Source organism: Haemaphysalis longicornis, unplaced genomic scaffold (assembly GCF_048455015.1).
Source record: "Haemaphysalis longicornis isolate Haplotype H1 unplaced genomic scaffold, Haemaphysalis longicornis Haplotype H1 scaffold_2, whole genome shotgun sequence".
Classification (NCBI taxonomy): domain Eukaryota; kingdom Metazoa; phylum Arthropoda; class Arachnida; order Ixodida; family Ixodidae; genus Haemaphysalis; species Haemaphysalis longicornis.
In genome coordinates this window covers 88,866,695-88,889,312 of record NW_027526295.1, presented here as the reverse complement: position 1 = coordinate 88,889,312, position 22,618 = coordinate 88,866,695, and the positions used below count along the sequence as shown (strand labels likewise).

Sequence of the window (22,618 nt, the reverse complement as noted above, 5' to 3'; positions counted from 1 at the left end):
AATTCAGCTGGTTATTCTTAGGTTTCCTGGTTGTCTAGGATTAGCTGATTACCATGCTTACTGCTGCTAAAACAATTTCCAATCCAATCCAATCCAGTTCAATCCCATCTAATCAAATTCAGTCCAGTGCAGTCACTGCTTCTCGAGCACGCACAGAACTGCTCTCCAGGAGCCACGCGAAACGACGGCTCCGGTGTGCCGTCAGACTTGGCTACTGCACAACGGAGGCCCACAGCTGGACATGCGCCAGCGCCAGGGCGTTTGCCGCGGCTATGACGTCACTTCTCTGGAATGCACTGACTGGTCAATGTGCAGACCCAATTCTATACACACCCATACTCCAATTGCATAGGATTTCCAATTCAATCCACACAATTTAATTTAATTCAATCAAATCCAATCCAAGCCAAGCCAAACCAAACCAATCCAAGCCAATCCAATGATCCTCGCGCTTGCGCAGCACGGCCCTTCAAGGTCCACTCAAAACTGCTCAACCCCGACCAGTGTACCTTACGCTACAAAACCCGCTAAAAACGGTTCCCCTCAGCTCATCTGGACACCCGTTCACGCTTCAATGGAGGGAACCTAATACGCCCACCAAGAAGCCTACACTTTTGCCACCCCCCTTCTATGAAGCTGCACGAGGACAGTCACCCGCTTGTCTCGTTCAGGTACATAATCCAGCATTATCGCCTTCAGATACAGACCCTACCTTCGCCTTACCCTGACCTTTCCAGAGAACAACAAACTACTCTACGGCTCATGCCATCCGGCTCCTTCCCACACCCGACGTGTCTTCCCTCAATGCACCCGAATCGCTACGACGCTGAATGTCAGTTTTGCTCAGAAGTAGGAACACTCTGCCACATAACCTGGATGTGCGACTTTAGCCCTCCGTATCCTCGTCCCTTTCCATGGACTACCCAACAAAAGCAATGGGAGATGCTTCTACCCACCCCTCTCCGCACACCCAGCTTCACCTGGTGGACAGGCGGCGCGCACTGCATATGGGCTCCAGGAAAGGAGGAACCACTCCCCTGGGCCACACTCTGGGCCCCGTTAACAGGTCTCAATAGAAGATGTTGTTGCTGTTGTTGCGCCTTTAGGTATTGCACATACCCAATCAGGGTATCGGCCAATCAACATAGGATGGTTAAAATGAATTGAATTCTTATCTAATCACGAGACGCATAGGAAAGCTAATTTAGACAGGTTGGAAAAAGTTTTGAGAAAAAAAAGTCTTGAAAAATCAAAGCGAGGGTAAAGAGAGTAAATTCTAAATAGAACCGTTACAGGTAATGAGGATAAATTATAAAAAGAACCGTTTTGAATTTTAAATGTAGCGCAGGAGGGCACACAGCATACATCCCGGCGGCAGAACCCCGTTTCGGATGCCCCGAACGATAGTATAGCTGGCACTGTTAGGGATATCCCCAAACTGTTAAGCGGCACCTCCAGGAACTGATGTCTCAGTCGGGAAAAATGTCGGCATGTCAAAAGGTAGTGTTCGACCGACTCGTCTTTGTTGCAATAGCTGCACAGAGCTGTTGGCGCCAGGCAAGACCTGTGTAAGTACCTATTTACCTTGGGTACTCGACAACGTAAGGCTGTAATAACCACCTCTAAGTTGCGTGAAGGGCACCATTCAGGTTCCTTCTTCGTCCTCTCCTTCTTCCTCCTTCTCCTTGTCCTCTTCCTTCTCCTTCCTTCTCTGCCGCCGATGTCGTCGCCTTCGTCCGCGGCGGCAGAAACGGAGAAGTGAGATCGTCTAACACCGGGGTTGAGCTTCCTTTAATTTCATGAAAAAAGACTCGAGTTTCCACTCATGTGCTACAGCAATACAGCTTAACCAACCACCTTTCTTACATCATGCATTGATATAATCCTTACCAAGAATATCTCTTTGAAGTAACAACAGATGTGGGTAAGTGCATTTCACTTCTCTCTGGTTTCACTATTTGTAGAGCGACGTGAGAGAATTAAAGTGACGCCGCATGGGTAATCGTTGTGGGTGCCGCTTACAGCTTTGCTTTCCAACTGCATTCACATGGTGGATTGGCCTGAATTTTTTTTAATTCCTCTCTCCACCATCACATACCCGCTGTCTTTTGTGATAATGCAACAAATTGAACCGCCTAAAGTTGAAATATTTATTAGAAGCTGAGTTACACCCAGAGGTCTGTTCTATCGTGCCTCCTGTTAATATGGAACTCCTGGACCTGCCCAAGGGGCTCGAGGTGGTAAAAAGCTTAGGGAACGTGCTCTGTGTCGACGACATTGTTTCAAGATGACGCAGGTATATCCACACAATCGACTGAAGACACGCTGTAGGCAGCTGCAGAAGTGGTTAATAAATGCGCCAAGGACTGCGCATTTTTATTTCGCCTCGAAAGTCTCCACGGGTAGTAGTACGACCTCACTTGCACAAGAAACATCAGAAACATGTCAATGTATCCCATGGGGCGAAGGAATCGTTCCGGGCACCAGCGTTAAGATTATGAACCTTAACTCTCTGGAAAACAAGGCAACTACATCCGCGCGCAAGCTCAAGCTTACATCCCAACAGATCCTCCACACACTTCGGCCGGTGGCAACTAGGCGGAAAGGAAAGACACTGTGAGGCTAGACAAGGCCTCTGTGGTATCGAAAATAAAGTGCACTACACCATATCTCCTGATTACCCAGGGTTTGTAGAATCGGATAGACAATAATACGCTAGTGGGTTAACCTAGCCATCGAATAATTCATGAGTTCGTCGACGAACTACACAGTACGGTGGACGAGCTGGTCCAGGGCACCTATCCAACCAATTACAGGCTGAGTCATACAAGGGCGAGCAGACGTGTACTGAGAAGAATCGGCTGAGCCTTGGCAGAGCTGTCCGATCGCGAAACGCTGGAGGACACAAGGCTAGACGCAATCACGACCAAAACTCGTCTCATGAATGAATCAGATCCGTGGTTTCAGGGCTTGTGTTCTGAACAGGCTGCTGGGAAGTCAATACGGTTTCGTTTTCGGGGATGCCTGGAGAAAGAATTGGATTACGAGAAAAGATGACGGAGACAAGCGGGAGCGATAGAGACAAACGCGTCCCTTCAAGCCAAGGACTGGGAAGACGTGGAAGAATTGGCGATTGCAGTAGCCTTTACCCTAACCGGCATTACTAAAATGGTTACAGAGTCCCTGCTGGCGCAAAGAAGCTTTCAGTCGCGCTGGGTGTCCCGACGTGTGCCTCTTGTACTCAGCGTAAAAACACCTCTAGAGAGGCAGGGGGAATTAGTCTGGGTTCCTCCTTCCTCCGTGCTGGGACGCCGTGATTTTACCAACCACAAGGCCGCGAGTTGATGTGCCCAGCACCAACTGTGGAGGAGGCTAGAATTCAACCTGCCCTCCCCTACGGGGTGACAGGGGCGCTCTATCGGGAGAATGGTCGGAGACTTCCTGCCCCCGCCGTAGCCAAAACTGCCCTGGTTGGAGCAAACTTTATCGGCGGATACAATCAGGGTCCCTCCCTGAATCCTGCTTACTCAGCCGCCTTCTTTGTAATTAGTAAAACGAAATGCCCAATATGTATACAGCCAGGTATCCTTGGTCAAAAGGTGAGGGAGTGCATTTAGAGGCAAGAACACCCACAATTTATGACACTTCCTCTCGTAATTACACCATATTATGCCATGACGAGCGATGGGACATCTTTCTATCCAGTCACCCCCTGGAGCATAATCTTCGGTTGAACACAAGAGGCGTAGTGGTGTCTCGGAATAATAATGATATGCTAAGGACACCCCTTAGATTTATTGCGTTTCAGGTTAACAGTGGCGTGGAAGAATGTGCGAACACGGTAGGACTCCAATGCTTCGTCAGAAAGACGGAACTCCTCCTAGTACATAACCCACGATAGATGCCATCCCCTACATCGCTCAGAAAACACGAAGAACAGGTGTAATTGCAGCGTACCATCAAAATTCTTGGGCTTCAAATAGCAGATGGATCCAGACACGAAGTGGTCAACCACAACCACGGGCTCAAAAAAGGGGAGAAAACGTTCCATGTGACGAGGCGAGTCACTAAAAAGATTGGGCCTTCAAGGAATGAGATCTGCTGATGCTACAAGACGCATTGATCGTCTCTAATTTATGGCACCGAATACCTTAAGTTCCTCCAATAAAACGTTTGAAATGTGTCGTCATATGCTAATCTGTAAACGACGAAGTCAGCCTTAAGCCTTCCCATCAACACCGACAATAATGAGCTAGACGCCACAGGAACATTGCGGAATGTCGATGAACTCACTGCACATCATAGTATACTTAGTTTCGCCGGCTCGAAACCACGCAAGAGGGGTGCCTACAATCGAGATCGGAAAAGCCCATGAGGCGAACCTTCGATTCCCCAACACATTTTGTGGCACCTCACAAGTAGCCCCCATCCCACGACACATGATACGCAAAAAATCCACACCCATAGAAACGTTCCAGCCAGCGATTACGGCATAAGTTCGCCAGCGAATATGATAGTAGGCATGTTTTCGCCGAAGCAATGACGATAGGCAACACATGTGCGATTTTTTAGGTGGCCGCCAAAGGCGAAGACGACACTAATCCTCGCTCACGCCTGCCACACCTTTAAGAGGTAGAAAGTCCTGCCAAAGATTTAACAGTGGCTGAATATTTCAACCCTACTAGAATCGCCAATATTTTCCCCCATTAGAAAAAATGTGCATTGTTTCGTGCTTAAAACCCATTCATATATCCAAGCGAATTACCCCTTTTCTCTCGACCATCGAAAGACAAGTTTGGGTGCACCGTATTCGTGGGCACGCTGGTAGAGAATAAAAGAGCCAGCATGCTCGCCAGCAAAGCTCTTCTACAGGCGTACGATATCATTGACCAAATCCACAACCCTCATCTTACCATCACCACATTAAACACCTATTTATCTGATAAGCAGCTTCAACCCTCACTCCGCAGGAAAAGTAACCCTGCGGCAGGCACGTTAAACAAGCTGCTCACACACCATACCCTTTACCTCTATAGAAAAATAACGGCCTCCCAAACCTATTGCGCTCCCTCCAAACAGGATTCCCCCCGAAGCAGTCTGCGCCACGCAGAACCGCAGGATCAAACTCAAATCCTATGGGACTTCCCATGTACTGAACCTCTAAGAGCACACCACACTAGAGAGTGGCTGACTACCGTAATCCAGTTGGAAGAGCGCCAGAGCCTGGCATGTCTCATCATAAAGATCTCCAGGAACTGCCTAGAATCAAGTGGTTTTTGCAACTTCATTCTAGACAGCTCCTAGGGACAAGGGACACCCTTGTCCCTTGGTTTTTTTAGGGCGAAACCCTTTAAGACCTCGCAATGTCCGTGGCGATGTCTGCAGTTGTCCGTGCTCAAGGGGCTCGACGTGCGCACAGCATTGTACGCCATCTATCGAGAGCGGCGCACACTGTAGTACCATCCGCGTGCCATCTGGCGAGAGCGCCGCTAACTGCAGTATCAAAGAGCGCGAATCGTTAGGCTTCGGATTGAAGCTCGAGCGCCGCGACGTAGGTCCCACAGTCACCGACCCCACCGTTGCGGAGCCGTCCCCCCCTCCCCGTTGCCCGACACTGTCTTAACGCGGCCGCTTGGCCACAGACTGGTCTTGATCACCAGTTTCCAAGTAGACGCACTGTTGGAGGGCGGGTGCTCCCGACGCCGCATACTGACCCGCCACGCTCACCGGGCCTTCACCGACGCCGTCGTACGTCAGCTGGTCTAAGTCCTTGCACTTTGCGCAGGTTGCACTTCGACAACGTCCGACTCCTTCACTTCAGCGCTCTTTTCAGGCGGCGCGTTTTCCTTCACCGGGTCTCCGCCGCCCCCTGCTAAGCCGCCTCCCGCTCCTCCTCATCGTCCATGATGCGCTCCGTTCGGTCCACATCCCCCACCGGTCCGGCCACCTTCGCGTACGTCCGCCGGCATTCGTTCGCTTCGTGACCGAAGCGGCGGCAGAGTGTGCAGCGCAGCACCTCGCAGTCGCGCCTCATGTGCCCCGTGCCAGAGCAGCGAAGGCACTGTGTGGGCCTGCCGGGCACGACCACGAGCGCCTGCTCGCCTGCGACACGGAGCTGGTGGGGCAGGTACTCAGACCTCCCGACGGTTTTGAGCTTGAGGGTCATGAAGCGCGTCGTCTAACCATTTTCCGTCACTCTCTGCACTTGCCAACGTTGCCTGGAGACGTCGGTGACCCTACCTGATGGAGCCAGGGCGACGCGCACATCCTCTTCAGTCACATTGTACAGCAGCCAGTGTAGCTTCAGGCGCACGTCTTGGTTGGCGGGATCAATGACGAGGCACCGGCGACTTTTCACTTTGACATCCTTCGCTTCTAAAATTTTCTTCCCGCCTTGCTCCGAATTGAATGTCAGCACCCATACATGATTCATCTGAAACGCCCCCAAGGCGAGCACTTCGCGAAGCAATCCCAAACCAGCCAAAGTATAGCGGAAATCCTCGACACGATATGGGCGGGCACGCATATCACAGTGGAAAAAAACATTATTAAAAACGATCCCACCTGTAGGCAGTGTTGGTAGCGATACTTGGTATGCCTTATCGTCTTCAGCAAATAACCTCTTTCCGCGGGCAGCATTGGCCGTATTAACCTCTCCTGAGTAGCCCTGCATCCTGCTTCCATTCACGGTGGTGGCCGGAAGCAGAGTCACCACTCAGACACGACTGCTCGTGCCCTAGCCACAGACTGCCTTACACTGCATCCTAGCTTTCATTGATAATTACAAAAAAGAGCCGCAACCTGCACGCAGTCCACAGGATTCGAACCTGAGCGGAGAGACCCCAATCCATCGCTTTAACCACTCAGCCACGACTGCTCACTCCCCAGCCGCAGATTGCCTTACACTGCTCCGTAGCTATAATTGATATTTACAAAAAAGAGCCGCAACCTGCGCGCAGTCAACAAGATTCGAACCTGTGCGGGGAGACCCAAATGAATTTCGAGTCCATCGCTTTAACCACTCAGCCACGATTGCTCGTTCCAGAGGCGCAGATTGCCTTACACTGCTCCGTAGCTATAATTGATAATTACAACAAAGAGCCGCAACCACCGCGCAGTCGACAGATTTCGAACCTGTGCGGGGAGACCACAGTGGATTTCTAGTCCATCGCTTTAACCCCTCCGCCACGACTGCTCGTCCCCCGGCTGCAGATTGCCTTATACTGCTCTGTAGCTATAACTGATAATTACAAAAAAGACCCTCAACGAGCGCGCAGTCGACAGGATTCGAACCTGTGCGGGGAGACCCCACTGGATTTCTACTCCATCGCTTTAACCACTCAGCCACGACTGTTTTTTAATTTTTATTGCCTGGTCATGGTTTCAAAAAAACAAAAACAAACACAACCTTACAGCAGGAGTAAAAACACTAGCATGTCATTTGCTAGTATCAAAATTTAAAAACTCTGAAGCTTAGTTACACTTTCTAGTACAGGCATCCAGTCAGCTGGAGAAGGTTGTTCTTACAAAATTTCTACAATTTGACAAACGTTTTCGCGAAGTGCTCTCTTCCGGGTCTCGCGTCCACATCGCTATAGCGAACTGCCAGTCGAAACCTCCAAATACCGGGCAGGGCCAGCAGCGTTATGAGATCGTATGGTGCTCCTTTATTTTCCACAGCCAAGTATCAAATAACGTGGCTGTTAAACGGAAAATCTTTCTTCAGCGTGCGCTGTAAAACATCCCAGAAGAACACCCCATCCCAGCAATCTAGGAATACATGCTCAACTGTCTCGGCCTGTTCGCATACTATACAGTCTTCCCCCCATGGCACAAAAAATCTTTTTTCTACCATCCAAGTCTTCACCGGAAGCACCCCAGCGTGCAGCCTAAAGAAAAAAGGTTTAAGATAAGGCGGTACTGACATCCTTTTCACTCTTTTCAGCACATCCTGCCGTGCCCCTGCAATGTATATGGATCAGTACAGTGGAAGGTCTCCGTACAGCTTTTTTCTTGTCACATTCGCCAAATATTTCATTGAGAAACGCGCACTCAAAAACTTTGTCGTATCCACAACCTCACGAACATATCCATGAATTCCAGAAACAAAGCCATCACTTGAAACAACAAATGGTGGCAAAGCTCTGCCCAGACGCATTTGACAGACTGTGCGCAAAAAAGGATCACGTATGTCACGCAAAAAAAGAAAGCGGTTCACAATCTGCCGCAAAAAATGATGCGCCAGAGATAAACCACCGTTGCGAACTCTTCGGAACATATTAGTTCGACTGGTTCGCTCCCACGTGGAGCACCATATAAACACTGCGCACACTTGGTGGAACCTTTGCACATTGGCTCGCGAACAATGCAAAACCTGCATTACGTACCAAAGTTTGGACATACAAAATATATTGCAAACGGTTGCGCGCGCAAACATCGATAGCTGTTTTCCACCCGATTTTTCTGCCTTTTCTCGCATTTCGTTCGCCTGCCTTCTCCAGTACGGGTCACTGTCTCGGTAGTTTTCGAGCGGAACTCCCAAATACTTCGTCGCCGTGTCGTCCCATCTGATCCCGCCAAATGCGCTTGGTTTACAATCCAAATCGCCGTGCCAAAAGCCAATACCCTTGCCCCAATTCACAGCACTTCCGCTTTACCGGCCGAACTTTTTGAGGCTATCTATGCCTTCTAATATGCTTTGCCTATCACGGCAAAACAAAGCGATGTAATCGGCATACGCAAGTATGCCCACTTCACCCGCTTGCAGTGCAAAACCTAGAAGCGACAGTTTCTTGTAATGCTCAAACAAAAAGTCACAATGTAAATACAGAAAAGTAATGACGATATAAGGCAGCCTTGGCGTACGGAGCTCTTAACTGAAATGGGAGAACTGACGTTGTTATTAATCACTAGGCTCATCTTGCCTTCACTGTACGCCATTTGCAATCCCTGAGTAATCACTTTTCCTGCGTTAATTTGTTGGAGAATTAAAATCAACAATTTATGCGAGACCTTATCAAAAGCTTTCTCTAGATCTATTTGTAGCATGGCTACAACTTGTCCTGTGCTGTCACAACAATCAAGAATACTTCGGGCTATATGAGATTAGTTAATATACACCTACCTTTGATGCCACACATCTGATGTGGCCCCACTATATACTGTACTACTGATGGCAGACGCCCTGCCAAGATCTTCATTAGTATTTTATAACCCACGTTTGAAAGGCTTATTGGACGATAGGCTCCCATGCTCCTGAGTTTTACTACATCTTCGGTTTTGGGTATAAGAATAGTGTGTGATTGTCGGAAGGAGGGCGGCAGTAAATTATTCTCGTATGCTTCGGCGTACACATCACACAGGACTGGACAAAGTTCGTGCTTAAAAACGCTGCTCCAATACCATCGGAACCTGGTGTTTTTCCTGGGCTGACATCATCAATTGTTTTCTTTACCTCGTTTATGGTTATAGGGGCTTCAAGGTAGGCTCTTATATCATCTCCTAAATGAGGCATCGCATTCAGAATTCTTCTTTAAATTTATTTATGTCTGTGGGATGAACAGAAAATAAAGTTTCATAAAATTCCCTTAACGCATGCTCGATATCGGCCTGATCACTCCATATCCCCCTATCATTTTCAATCTCAGCTATCTTTTTCTTGCAAGCGTGTCGTTTTTCTAATCCAAGCACTCGCTTGGTAGGCGATTCGTCAAAGAGCATCTTTTCAGCTCGCGCTCTTATTAGGGCACCATGATATTTTTCTTTATCAATTACTTCAAGCTGCGACTTCAAGGTTCTAATCTCTTGTTTACATGCCCCTGCTGACTGGCATTCTTCTCTAATAAGCGAAGCAAGGTTGCTTCGAAGCAGTCTTTCTTTTTCTCGCTCAATGTACTTATAGGAGCCATGAAGACAAAATACAAGTTGAGTTTATTAGAAAGACTGCTTAGTCCCGATAACAATGATACCAATATCATCGCAATAATCGAACAAATAACAGAGATATTAAAGAAAACGTTTGAAGCAGTCGCGACCCCTTAGCCAATTTCCCGCAACTTTTCTATGACGTCACGGAACCTTGTTTGTGCGACTGGCGGCCGCCTAAGAGACCTGTCGCGACGACACATGACTGGACGTCTGTAATGGGGCCTCTAGTTTTATTTGACCGCATCACTTGAATGCTAACGTGCAGTTAACGCACTGAAAATTATGCTTTATTGTTGGCCCGTGTGACGTCATTCTTGCTCATAACATGTCACTGTGGCGCAAAATTTGAAAGTTTTTAAATACTTCTTGCTTTTTTTGTTAAAAAAACATCTTTTGTGGCTCTAATGGAACTGAGTGAGATACTGAATCCTCGTTCTTTAAAATAAACGAAGTTGTATTTTCTCTTCATGGCTCCTTTATGTGCGCTCGACCTTTCTAAAGCAGTCATTTTTGTTTCTTGCCTAAATATTTCCCACTTGAAGGAGCAGCTGGACCTCTCCAATTCTAGTTTCTTAATTTTTTCAGTTACTGCACTCCTAAATTCCTTATCCTGCAGTAGTTTGTTATTCATTTTCCACAAATCTCAATTCAATCGGTTAACTTTCCGTTTCCGCCCCCCGATGGAGAACGAAACAAGGCAGTGGTCGCTAAACGACAAGGGCGTTACACAGTAATCGTAACACTTCGAAAAAAGCTCAAGTGACACATACGCTCGGTCTAAACGGGCATGATTTCTGCCCTGAAATTGAGTAAACTGCACGGCTTGCGACCCGACCATTACATCGCCAACATCTTCCAAACAAAATTCTTCGACCGTTTCTTGGAGAACTGAAGTGCTGGCTTCCCGGAAACGTGTTTCGCTTGATTTATCTCTGGCCGAGCATACACAATAAAATCACCAAGAAGAAGAACAAGACGCTCCGTGTCTAACCAGACTCGTAAACCTTCAAAAAACACCTTTCTTTCCTCAGCCCTTGTTGGGGTATATACGACTACTGCTCGCCAATCGCGCGACATCATAGCAAAATCGCAAACAATCAGCCGTCCCTTCAAGCACACCACCACATTTTGAATGACTGCACCAAAACTCTGCTTGATTAATAGCATGCAGCCACCGGATAGGTCCACTGCATGACAGATACAAACGTTGTGGTGCGCAGTAAACTGCCGTACCTTGCACCGAGTCTGCTCCTCGCCCTCAACTTTTGTTTCCTGTACGGCTACAATATTCAGTTCTTTTTCGAGGATTAGACGGCAGACTTGACTTTGTCGTCTTCTATCAGCAAGTCATCGCACATTCAGCGTAGCGACACGCAGAGGGTTAATAATCTCAATCATTTCTGTTCGGATTCAGACTCAATGCACGGCGCTTACAATAAAAAATTAGTACTGTGCTTGGGACCACAAAGTAAAACAAATCGCTCTTTACCAGCACGAAATATAAATATACAAAGTAAGGCAACGTGTGAACCGGACAACATCACCCCCTCCCCCGCCCTGGAAAAGAGGCAAAAAAAAATTTCGGCACATACCTAACAAGCCCATTGAATGTGTTTTAACTGCCGCATTAACAAAGGTAGACGTTAAACAGAACGTTTCAGGAGGAGTAACTCAAAGCGGAGTGCACGTACAAAGACCAGTACCTTTGAGCACCGACAGGACTTCACGGGGGCTTCGTGCCAGTGGGCCAGCGATCGTACGGGCCGACGTTCGGCTTCGGCTTGAAGCTTGAACGACGACTCACAGTTCCTTTTGACGACGCGTTTTGTTCGCAATGCACTTCGCTCAGCGTTGTCAGCAGGGGGGGAGTGGCGTTGACGCTTCGTTACACTGATTTCTTCCTCGTGCTCGTGGTCCCTCACAGGGCTCCCATCCTCGGTCTCGATGTTTTCCGTACCCAACTCCTTACCTTCCCTCACGACGGGGACGTTTGACTGAGTTGCTTGCTTAGTGTCGTCTGCCGAGTCATGGGCCCCAGACAGCTTGTCACTAACACCCTCCACCGCATTGCCAGCTGCCGTTGCCTCGGACGCCTGTTTGGCCTGGTCGGGTGTCTCGAACTTACTGGAGCTCTCTCCCGCCGCAAGTTCTTCCGCTTCTGCGACATCCATCACGAGTTCGTTTGGGTCGTCGCCTTCTCCGGGTCCGGTGACCGAAGCATACGTCCGCGTGCACTGTGTCGCTTCGTGGCCGAAGCGGCGGCAGACAGTGCAACGCGGCACTTTGCAATCACGGCGAATGTGCCCCGAAACGTGGCAACGGAGACACTGCGGGGCCCTGCCAGGCACGACCATAAGCGCCTGTTCGCCGGCCACTCGGAACTGGTGCGGCAAGTCCTCAGCCCTCACGCCGACGTTGAGCTTGAGGGTCACGGACCGCGTGGTCGAGCCCTTGTCCTGTACGCCTTGCACCCTACAACGCTTCTGGAGACGTCGCTCATCTTGCAGTAAGGAGTGAGAGCGGCGCAGACGTCCTCCTCGGTCACATTATGAAGAAGCCAGTGCAGCTTCAATCTCAAGTCAGGGTTTTCCGGGTCGATAACGACGCACCTTCGTCTCTTCACTGTCACGTCGGGGGCCTCCAAAATCTTCTTGACGCCTTGCTCCGAGTTGAACGTCATAGCCCATACGTGACTCATCTGAAATGCCCCCAAGGCGAGCACCTCTGGAAGCAATCGCAGACGAGTCAGCGTATCACGAAAATCGTCCACGCGACACGGCCGGGCTTTCATATCACCGTTCAAAAACACAGTATTCAAAACAATGCGTCCTGTCGGCAGTGTTGGCAATGAAACTTGGTAATCTTCGTCCGATGCCAAAAACATGCTACCGCGGCCAGGAATGACCGCATTAACCGCTCCTGGGGAGCCCTGCATCCTGCGTCTGTCCACTGTGGTGGCCGGAAGCAGAATCACTCAGCCACGACTGCTCGTTCCCCAGCCGCAGATTGCCTTACACTGCTCCGTAGCTTTCATTGATAATTACAAAAGAGAGCCGAAACTAGCGCAGTCGACAGGATTCGAACCTGTGCGGGGAGACCCCAAAGGATTTCTAGTCCATCGCTTTAACCACTCAGCCACGACTGCTCGTTCCCCATCCGCAGATTGCCTTACACTGCTCCGTAGCTTTCATTGATAATTACCAAAAAGAGCCGCAACCAGCGCACAGTCAACAGGATTCGAACCTGTGCGGGAAGACCCACATGAATTTCGAGTCTATCGCTTTAACCACTCAGCCACGACTGCTCATTTCCCAGCCGCAGATGGCCTTACACTGCTGCCTAGCTTTCATTGATAATTACAAAAAAAAAGCCGAAGCAGCGCGCAGTCGACAGGACTCGAACCTGTGCGGGGAGACCCCAAGGGATTTCAAGTCCATCGCTTTAACCGCTCAGCCACGACTGCTCTTTCCCTAGCCGCAGATTGCCTTGCACTACTCCATAGCTTTCATTGATAATTACAAAAAAGAGCCGCAACCAGCTAACAGTCGACAGGATTCGAACCTTTGCGGGGAGACCCCAATGGATTTTGAGTACATCGCTTTAACTACTCAGCCATGACCGCTGGTTCCCCAGCCGCAGATTGCCTTACACTGCTCCGTAGCTTTCATTGGTAATTACAAAAAAGAGCCATAACCAGCGCAGTCGACAAGATTCGAACCTGTGCGGGGAGACCCCAATGGATTTCGAGTCCATCGCGTTAACCACTCAGCCACGACTTTTTTTTTCTTTATTACCTGCTTGGTACAGTAGAACGAAACAAAAAGACATGCTTACAAACAGTACAAGGTAAAATAACACCAACCAATACACTGTGGCCAGTGCAGCTCAGTGAAAACCGTCTCATGGTTACAAGGTCATCCAATAAGTGCATCCAGTTTGGCATAGACTCCTCGAGTTTGTACACATCTCGAATGTAGGTCACACTCTCAGTGAAGTAGTCCTTAGCAGCCCGCCCGTTTGGTTTAGCATGCCTGACATCCATACGGGGCCTACATAAACTATGTAGGCACAGAAGCATGAAGATGTCCAGAGGGACACCGTCTTCCTTATCGGTAGGCAAGACAAGAACCGTATACCAAAGGGTGTGATTGGTAATGCCTTTTTAAGTGTTCTCTGGAGGATGTCCCAATGGAAAACGGCACCTGAACAATCCAAGAATATGTGCTCAACTGTTTCTGGCCTGTGGCAAAAAACACAGTTTACGTCCCAAAGAACAAAAATACCTCTTTCCTGCAACCATGGTTTCACGGGCAGTGTTCCAGTGTGCAGCTGGAAAAAGAAACTTTTGCCGGATGCCTTCACCGGCATCTTTATCACTCGCTTTAACACATTCATTGCAGTTGAATTAATACCTATGTGTCTCTAGACGGGAATAGGTAAGGATATTTCAATGACATATTTATACAGTTTTCTACGTGATACACCGCTGAGATCCTCCAGTGAAAACCGCGCCTTTAGAAATTTATACGACCACACAACTTCACGCAGAAATCATCGCAGGCTGGTCCTTGGCACAGCGCTTGTAGAAACAATGAAATCAGGTAGTGCCTCTCGCAGTCTTATCTGAATCATTGTTCATAGGAAGCTGTCACTTTGGTCTCCTAGAAACAAAAACCGTGACACCACTTGTCTCAAAAATAAATGCACAAGTTCCAGACCCCCCCCCACTTAACAGGAAAAAACAAATTGGAACGGCTCATGCGCTCCTACGTGGAGCCCCAAACAAAAATTGCAAACACTCTGTGCAACCGTTGTATGTTTGACCGCGTCATGAAAAGAACCTGTAGCACATACCACACCTTGGCAACTAGAAAAATATTACATACCGTTGCTCGGGCAAACATCGATAAATCGCGTCCGCCCCACTTCATTGTCTTTTCCTGGACGAGTTCGATTTGCTCTGCCCAGAAAGTATCCGTGTCGCGGTAGTGATCTAGTGGCACACCAAGGTACCTGGAGGGCGTGATGGTCCACTGGACGTTTTCGTATGTTTGTTCCCGGGCTTCCCATTCACCATGCCAAAATCCGAGGCGTTTGCCCCAGTTTATTATGCTTCCGGTATGTTTGCCAAAGTGTTTTGCTTTTTGTACAGAAGCGGTAATGCTTGGTTGGTCCTGACTTATGACGGCAACATCATCGGCATAGGCCAATATTTTAACTTCAGTTGAAGTCAGCCGGTATCCGCTCACATCATCGCTGTTTCAGGCACTTAAACAGAAAGGCTCAAGGTATATCGCGAAAAGCAGCGGTGCCAGTGGGCAGCCTTGCTTAATTGAGGAACGTATCGCAATCCGTTCAGTGAGTGTTTTGTTAACGATGACACTTGTTGTGCTCTGGAAGTAACTCATTTTGACACCTTCTAGTATAACTGAACCGATGTTGACATGTTCGAGTATTTGAAAAAGAATATCATGGGCGACACAATCGAGCGCTCTTTCCCAATCTACCTTCAGAATAGCCACTTGCCCTCCAAAAGCATCCACACATTTTAAAATGCTTCTGGCCACGTGTATGTTAGTCATTATTGAGCGCCCCATTATTCCACATGTTTGGTGGGGCCCCACTATAGATGTTTTAATACCCTGTACTCTCCTGGCCAATACTTGCATATAGACCTTATAGTCCACATTAGTGAGACTAATTGGCCGGTAACCCTTTACCGATAAAAGTTTGACGGGATCATCAGACTTCTGGATTAACACAAGGTGGGACTGACAAAAGGACATGGCAGTTGCTTCCTCTCGTCCGATTGCGCGAGAACACGGTAAAGGATAATTGCCAACTCCGCCCTAAAGGCTTTATAAAAATACGCCCCTATGCCGTCTGGACCAGGGGTCTTATCAAGGCTCAAATCGTCAATGGCTTGCTCTATCTCAGGTAGGGTTATCGGCTCTTCCAGTTTTGTTCTAATTTCCGAAACCAGCTTCAGAATTTGCTGCAGAAAATGATGCCGAAAACCGTCTTCAAAGTCCCGCTTCCGCCCTAACAGATCGCGATAATGCTCCTAAATAGCACGCTGGATGGTTTCACTATCACGCGCAATAAGGCCATCGTATTCAACCGCTTTTATCTCGTTTCGAGTTGCGTATCTTTTTTCGTCACACAAAGCACGTTTTGTTGGTCGTTCCCCAAGCCATAACTTCTCTGCGCGAACTCTTATTATGGCCCCTTTATATTTTTCAGCGTCTATGCGCTCTAACTCGGCCTTTACTTGTTTTACTTGGCTAGCGTTATTTTCCAAGTGCGCATTCTGCGCGCTCAAGAGAAACTGGAGTTCAGTAAGCAGTTCATTTTCTTTCTCTTTGTCTTTTTGCCGTAACACTGCCGACCTTTCTATGGCGTCCATTTTCACTTCTTGTTTAAAAGTTTCCCACTTTATGCTTATGTTCTCATCATTTTCTTTGAACAGTAGTTTAATTTTCTCTTTTACTCTATCCGAAAACACCTCGTCGTGAAACTTCCACAGTTTCTAATTAAACTTGGGTTTTTTTTTCGTTCCAATACCTAGTGTCACTAAGCTGTGGTCACTTTACCTGATAATTGTTACAATGGGGGACTAGATCTGTGGAAACGTAAATTCTATCCAGTATGGCTTGACTACCGTTCTGGACGTGTGTGTACTGACTTGCCATTGCCGCCGTAAGTGTTCGGCCAATGTCCTCCAAGTTATTTTCGTGGACCATTGTGTTTAGCAATAGCGCACTGGAGTCACGGACCATCACATTGGCTGCTCTCTCATCTGCGTTGCATGCACAATTGAAATCGTCTAGCAGTATGACGTAACCTTCAGCATCAAGAAATCTTTCGAATTGTTGAAAGAAATCTTTTCTTTCCAGCTGTATATTCGGCGCGTACACACAAATGATTCAAAAATTTGTCGTAAACAAGTTAATGTCGCACACTATCAGACGGCCACTTTCGCATGAAAAAAATGGTTGCACGTCAAACCCAACTGAATTTCTAATGAATAAGGCACATCCCCCCGATCGGCCTACGGCATGAGAGACACATACAGGCGGTCACAGAATAAACCGGACCAAGCGAGTGGTGCGCGAAAACTATCGGTGCGACACCTTCCGGCCCAGCGTCTGCTGTCGAGATAGCGGAGGGCGCATGCGTGGCCCTCCCTAGAGTTTGTGCATGTCAGTTTCCTTGATTTCGGCTGCAGCACTTTGATCCTCTCCAATGCGACGCACAGCGTCGCCTTGCGCGGCGCGCCTACCGAAGGGCGTGATGCTTGGCAGCAGCCGGCAGCGTGCGCCATGCGCTGATGCCGCATAACGGCGTTCATCTGAGAATGTTCGTTCGGCGCTCTTTTTATCATTTTATTGACTGAAACTCAAACCGGGGTTGAAGAAAGGCTGCGATAAAGATTCACACATGACTGAACCAGTGCTGGTCATTATGCGACAAACACACAGTTGATAGAACTAAAAACAGCGATGTTTTTTTTTTAATTTTGAGTTTTTCCCGTGCGGCATATGCGAGGCGGTTTAAAGATGGGAGTAGGGAAGAAAGTAGGAAGGAAAGAGTTTATTCGCTTTGGAAAAATAGACCTCAATACACAACTGTCGGTGTGAGTGAATTGCTATCGAAAAGCAATGAGGCGTTTCCTTCCATGTCACCCATTGTACAGTGATAGGTATGAAGCGTATAAAGCACGTAACTCGTCCTGCATGGCCATATTCGTGAAGAATGCCGTCCCGCGTCCCCATCGAGCAACGGCGGCACATCGTGCGACTTTTCATCGAAAGGACTACTCAGTCGGAAATTTGCCGCCTCACCGGGAGGTCTAGGACTTCTGTAAGCCGCATCATTCAAGCTTACCGCGATGATCAGGGCAGACGCATTGACGCAGAGCGCAGCGGGTGGCCTAAAGTCACCAGTCAGGAGCAGGAACTACTGCTTGTCGCAGCCGCTGTGGCAGATCCCTTCCTGCCTGCAGAAGAAATTCGACAGGAGCTGTCATTGAATGTCTCTTGCGAGACAATTCGAAGACGACTGAAGGAGGCGGGACTCGTGGAGTTGCGTGGCAGCGCAGAAACCGCGCATGACGGACCGCCATAGGCTGGAAAGGCTGGAGTTCGCCCGGGCGGTGGAGCAGTGGCCAACAGACGAGTGGAAGGAAGTTATATTTACAGACGAATCGAGTTTCCCCACTCGCTGGATTCAAGAGCGGCGCATTTGGCGTCCGATGACCTGCAGGTACGAAACTGAACTGTGAAACGTAGCTGGTAATGTGCATTCTAGACGATATATAAACTACTACAGTGTAAAAGGTAAAATCGGGAGCACGATATAATGTGAGAATTGCTGAGCATTCCTTGGGGGGTCCCGAGTGCAACGCTAAGCGTAATTGTGCAGGCTAGGAATGCATAACTGCCTGTTAATAACTATATTTCGGAGCAACCCATATACAATGCCCCTGTAAATTTTATTCAGCTGGGTTATTTGAAACGTTTTAATCGTAGTTTTATAAGCACTGTTTGTTAGGAGTTTCTTGTCGCTGTCTTTTTACGAAACACTTCAGGTAACCCGCATCGGCTAACGGGGCTTTTGTAATTCCCGATGTGGAAATAGGATGAATTGATGCATAGTTTTATACAGGATACTGTTCGCCTACGTGGCAGTGGGGGCGCAGCCTCCCGCTAAAAAAATGTGCCAGTAATTTCAATCGATGTAAACTATCAAACACGGCGAATGTCCTTTCATTGATTTATCTAGTATACCCTCCGAACATCTTCGGAGATATCTTTCCTCGGAGATATCTTTCCTGAATGTATTTCTGTATTTAGCCCGATGGTATTTAGATACCAGCCCGGCTACATCCAAAGCGTCCTTTCCAGTGGGAGGTGTTCCGTCAGCGTATGGGGCGCAATGAGTGCGGACGGCCTGGGACCCCTCGTGAGAATTTCTGGGCCATAACAATGCTTCCCAGTACTGTAGCATCATTTCGACAAGTCTGCCCCCCTTCGTCCTGGACGGGTGCTTCATCCTGCAACAGGACCGAAGCCCTGTTTTCACAGCACGAGCCGTGAGCTCATGTGCACTGCTCGAGGACCACGCGGTGCGACAGCTGCGGTGGCCTCCGTGCGGGGCAGACCTAAATCCGATAGAAAATGTGTGGGGGATTATGAAGATGAATCTCGGCAAACGAAATGACTGCGGTAGCACGGCGGACGAGTTGTGGCAGGCAGTGGAAGATGAATGGGGACGCCTGCGCCCCCGTCCCGAAATCATAAAGTCCCTTTATGAGTCGCTCCCCCGACGCATTCGTGAAGTTATCAAAAACGACGGAAACTTCACACACAATTAATAAGGGGAACCACTCGGACAATCACGGATGTTTTTTTTTTTTTTGTTCCGAACCGAATAAACCTTCGTTGTATTCAGTTCTTGCTATCAACTGTGTTCGTCGCATAACGACCAGCACTGTTTTAGTCATGTGTGAATCTCTATCGCAGCCTTTCTTCAACGCCAGTTTGCGTTCCAGTCATTAAAATGATAAAAAGAGCGCCGAACAAACATTCTCAGATGAACGCACAGTTACGCGGCATCAGCGCATGGCGCACGCTGCCGGCTGCTGCCAAGCATCACGCCCGCTCGGTAGGCGAGCCGCGCAAGGCGCCGCCGCGCGTCGCATTCGAGAGGAACGGAGTGCTGCAGCCGCAGTCAAGGAAACTGACATGCACAAACTATAGGGAGGGACACGCATGCGCCCTCCGCTATCTCGACAGCAGGCGCATGGGCCGGAAGGTGTCGCACCGATAGCTATCGAGCGCCGCTCGCTTGGTCCGGTTTATTCTGTGGACGCCTGTACATAATAACGTGCTTTAAATGTATCCAACATTCGGTCTGTTTGGTCTTAGCTTTCTTTTTTGGTTCCTTGGACCTCAATGATGTCAAGGTCGTTTTCCAAGAAAAGGCGGTTCACCTGATACTGCGGCCTTTTTACGGCCAAGCCACGTACGTTTAACGTGGCAATTCGGAAAGGTCTGTTCAATTTGTGTGCCATCGAATGTTCAAACAGACCGATTGATGCTAACACAGGTGCACAGAAAATAAAAGTCAACTTTAAGCCGTAGGGCGTTTTTAAGCAATTGTGTCTCTAAAGCGCATACCTCAGAGTCCGAAAGGGTGCCCACGTAAGTCCAATCCGTCAGTGCCTATCGACACCATTTTAGCAGATACGTCGGCGTTGCTGCCGGCGTCGTCTCAGGTGCCCTCGTGTCAGGTGGAACGTTGGGCTTGTGCCGAAGCGTCGAACGCCGCCCAGTCGGTGCTTTCGGAGGCGGCTCGTCAGGAGTCGCTTTGCCTTCATCGGTCGGGCCGGCGTTGCTCTCGCGGACCCGTTTACCGCAGGTGCTGCCGGCTGGTTCTTTGCTGGTGTCCATTGTGGCGATGTCGTCGTCGTCGTCCTTAGCACCGCCCCCCGGGTTGTCTTCGGAGCTGCTTTCTTTGGCGGCTTCCGTGAAGGCTGGAACTTCATGGCTAAGGTTCTGCGCCTCGTTTTGTTGCACTCCAGGATCTTTGCCGGTAACTTGAACGGGGGCTTCAGGAGTCGGCGCTGGCACGCGCCCTCCCCCTCCAGCGGCAACCTCTTCCGCTTCTGCTTCGTCCATGAGGCGTTCCGACTTGTCGTCACCCCCCGCGGGTCCGGCGACGCTGGCGTACGTTTGCATGTACTGGCTGGCGTCGTGGACGAAACGCCGACAACGTGTGCAGCGCGGCACACGGCACTCCCGCCGCCCGTGGCCTGAACGGTGACAGCGCAGGCAGAGCGGTAGGCGTCCCGGGACGACGACGAGGGCGTTGTCACCGGCGATGCGCAACTGATGGGGCACATCGTCAGGTGTCAAGCCAGCCTTGAGCTTGAGCGACACAAGGCACGTCGTCGTGCCTTTCTCGTTACATTCAGACACCCGCCAGCGCTCCCTTGCGACTTCCGTCACCACCCCAAAAGGGGCAAAAGCCACACGCACAAGGTCGTCCGGAACACCGTAAAGGACCCAGTGCACCTTTACCCGAAGCACTTGGTAACCCGGGTCGATGACCGTGCAGCGCAAGTCCTTCACTTTCACGTCACGTACAGCCACCAATTTCTTGGCACTCTCGGCGTCCTTGAACGTCACCGCCCACACGTGATTCATTTGGAATGCCCCCAACGCTATCACATCGGGGAGTAGTTCCAAAACGTGCGAGCGTGTCGCGGAAATCTTCTACTCGATAAGGTCTCGCTTTAACATCGGCGTGCAAAAATACGGTGTTCAAAACGAACGGACCTGTTGGCAGTTGAGGCAGAATTATCTGATAGTCCCTGGTTTCAGCATCCGTTGTCCTGTTACCGCGGCCTGAGGCAGCAACGGCCGCTCCACCTTGGCAGCTCGACACCACACGTCCGTCCGCCACGGTGGCCGGAAGTGGCCACCACTTAGTCACAACTGCTCGTTCCCCAGCCGCAGATTGCCTTACACTGCTCCATAGCTTTCATTGATTATTGCAAAAAAGAGCCACAACCAGCACGCAGTCGACAGGATTCGAACATGTGCGGGGAGACCCCAATGGATTTCGAGTCCATCACTTTAACCACTCAGATACGACTGCCTTTTTTTTATTTATTGTCTGTTAACTATACAGAACAAAACACACACGCAAACACACAAGACACCCCACCAACTCTTTGTTATCTACTGTGCCTAGAATTTCTTTAAATATGCCAGAATATCAAGCACGCTGGTCCACTCCCGTGGGTCATGTTGGGCTTGATACACATCGCGTATGTAGCACACACTTTCAATGAAATTTTCCCTTACCGGCCGGGCATGGGTATCTGCATTGTCTACAGATTTTCTAGTTTTCCACAATGCGTGCAGGCTCAACAACATTACCATGTCGTACGGTATTCCTCCATTATTTACAACGGGGGGGTAGCGAATACCGTGTGTGGCTGATGGACAGTTCTTTTTTGAGGGTTCTTTTCAGCACATCCCAGTAAAACACAGCGTCCCAACAATTATTAAACACATGTTCTACAGTTTCTGGGGTTTTGCAAAGACGACAATCACTGTCCCACGGTACAAACAGACCTTTTCCATGCAGCCACGTTTTACTGATAGTGTGTTCGTGTGTAGCTTAAAAAAGAACGACTTAACTGATGGTTTTACTGGCATTTTTTTCACCCTCCTCAGCACGTCTTTACCCGCTGTGTCAATATAATTTGCCCGATTTAGCGGAACAGGCATCATTGTTTCCACTAAATCGCCGTACAACCTTTTACCTTTTCCTCATAACTGTACTTACGTGCTCTTTTGAGAACCGAACACTTAAAAACCGAAAAGACAAGATAACTTCACGCAAATACCCGCTTACAGACCTTCCCATGCTCTGTGTACACAACACAATAAATTCCGGTGGGTGCCTTTGAAGTCACACATTAATTACAGTACTCAAGAAAGAATCAATCTGGTATCGTAAAAAAATAAAGCGTGAAACAAGTTGTCGAACGAAGAGGTGGGCAAGGCCAAGCCCTCCACACCGCACAGATCGGAAAAAGTTGGTTCGGCTGGTTCGCTCCCAGCTCGATCCCCAGATGAACATTGCGAACACTCTGTGTATATTTTGGACACTGACG

General features: G+C 49.0%; 7 non-coding genes across 7 annotated transcripts; all 7 read right to left on the bottom strand.

Annotated features, from left to right (window-relative positions):
• Window positions 1-6,954: 6,954 nt before the first annotated feature.
• Trnas-cga (transfer RNA serine (anticodon CGA)) lies at window positions 6,955-7,036 on the bottom strand. The gene has a single exon. It is a non-coding gene; the product is annotated as a tRNA-Ser (tRNA).
• Window positions 7,037-7,272: 236 nt separating this feature from the next.
• Trnas-aga (transfer RNA serine (anticodon AGA)) lies at window positions 7,273-7,354 on the bottom strand. Its single transcript has one exon. It is a non-coding gene; the product is annotated as a tRNA-Ser (tRNA).
• A 5,636-nt stretch (window positions 7,355-12,990) lies between these two features.
• On the bottom strand, window positions 12,991-13,072 carry Trnas-aga (transfer RNA serine (anticodon AGA)). The gene has a single exon. It is a non-coding gene; the product is annotated as a tRNA-Ser (tRNA).
• A 77-nt stretch (window positions 13,073-13,149) lies between these two features.
• Window positions 13,150-13,231, bottom strand: Trnas-cga (transfer RNA serine (anticodon CGA)). The gene has a single exon. It is a non-coding gene; the product is annotated as a tRNA-Ser (tRNA).
• Window positions 13,232-13,308: 77 nt separating this feature from the next.
• On the bottom strand, window positions 13,309-13,390 carry Trnas-uga (transfer RNA serine (anticodon UGA)). The gene has a single exon. It is a non-coding gene; the product is annotated as a tRNA-Ser (tRNA).
• Window positions 13,391-13,624: 234 nt separating this feature from the next.
• On the bottom strand, window positions 13,625-13,706 carry Trnas-cga (transfer RNA serine (anticodon CGA)). Its single transcript has one exon. It is a non-coding gene; the product is annotated as a tRNA-Ser (tRNA).
• Window positions 13,707-21,509: 7,803 nt separating this feature from the next.
• On the bottom strand, window positions 21,510-21,591 carry Trnas-cga (transfer RNA serine (anticodon CGA)). Its single transcript has one exon. It is a non-coding gene; the product is annotated as a tRNA-Ser (tRNA).
• Between the last annotated feature and the right edge of the window lie 1,027 nt (window positions 21,592-22,618).